Below are 1,780 nucleotides of genomic sequence, written 5' to 3' on the forward strand. Positions count from 1 at the left end.
CGACCCCCCGCCCCGCCTCAGCCTCGCTCCACAGCGGCGCCACTTCCGCCAGCCAGGGCAGGGCTGCGCCGCCGCCGCGTCGGCCCCTCGGCCCAGCCAAAATGGCGGCGGCCCCGCCCCATCCAGGCCCCACCTCAGCTCCGCCCCAGAGCTAGGCCCCGCCCCATCCAGGCCCCACCTCAGCACCTCAACTCCGCCCCTGAGTTGGGCCCCGCCCCCAGCCCGCCAGGGGAAATGGAGGAAAGGCACGAATAGTTATACATTTATTTATAATGCAATTATGGGCCTGACTATTTACAACGTGTAGGAAACCGAAGACGACGTTTGTACAAGCCAGCCAACCCGCCAGGCAGTCAAATGTGCAAAAAAGTGACGTTTGTCCAGTCTTTCTGCTCCCTCGGGACGCTGACGCTGTGTCCGCGCACAAGCTGGTTCGCTGAGGTTTGGGATAGGATTAAAAAAAACCCCAAAAAACAAAAACACACAGTTCTTTTGGCAATAAGTTGCCATGCTGAGGGCCGAGGCAGCGCTGCTGGTCAGTCACTGTAAACAACACGGCAACTCATTCGGAGGTTGCGCTCCCGCACTCCTGTGGGGCAGCAGCGCTTGCGGTCAGCTCTCTGGAGACATACAAACCAGGCTGCTATGTTTCTTTGTTAAACAAATCACAAACAAAACTGGTAGAATAAAATGAGCAAGCGAATGATCAGGAGACTACCAGGATCGTGGCCAATAGTTCCACATCAACCGACTGGATGGGATGAAATGCACCGGCGTAACTCAAGATTAAACACCACTGATGTACAAAGTAAGTGTGAGGATTACCAGTGAAACAGATCGATTCAGAATAGAATGTTTTGGGGGACCCACAATATCCCCCCAATACATTTGGCTAGAACCAAGAGTTATTTTGAGTTACTGAAACAACATTTCAAAGGTAAAAAAAAAAAAATTAAACACTGAAATACAGGGTGCGCCTAAGGTAAGTACAATTAGGAATTTAGGGCAACATGATCCTTAAAACGAAATTTTAATGTACAGGTGGCTCCTTTCACCTCTGAAAGATTGAAACATTACATTGTTATCATCACTAACTCGATGGGACTGCAAACACAGGGCGACAGCAAGAAAAATCAGTTAGTACAAACAGAAAAATTGAAGTCAGCCTGCCTGGCTCTCTCCATTTCTGAGGCTTTCCTGGGCACATGGGAAATGCCAGGGGAAGAGACCTCCTTGTTCTTACTCTGGGAGCACCTTCCCTTACTGCGTGTGAGAGATACTGTGCTCCATTAAGGATGCAATTTCAAACAAACTTTTCATAGATGCCAAATCCACTGCAGAAATAAAGAGTTTAAAAATATGAGAACCCCTTTCAAAAGGGAATACTGCACCATTAGCTTCTGCTAAGGTAAGAATAATGTATATTCGCAAAGTTCATTTTGTAATATACATGCATTATTGCTAGAGAAAAAAAAAAGATGTAACCGAGGGATACAAAAACTTCTGTTGCTTCTATGGTGCCATCCAAAATGGCATCTGTTGTTTTGCTCGCTGCTGTGAAGAAGGATACTGGTACCCCAAACTCCATCCCTGTGAAAAAGTACTTGCATTTTTATGGGCACCATGTTCTTCTTCTTCATCTGATGAGTCCCCAGTATAAGCCACCAATCCAAATCCCTTTTCTGCAGTTTTCATCTTCTTGGCTGGATGATCTAGAAGAAAAAAAAAGAAGCAGCCCACCCCCCAAGAAAACGGGGGAAAAAAGAGAGAGAGATAAAAA

The sequence above is a fragment of the Gavialis gangeticus genome, unplaced genomic scaffold (assembly GCF_001723915.1).
Source record: "Gavialis gangeticus isolate Ggan-Ray unplaced genomic scaffold, GavGan_comp1, whole genome shotgun sequence".
NCBI lineage: Eukaryota > Metazoa > Chordata > Crocodylia > Gavialidae > Gavialis > Gavialis gangeticus.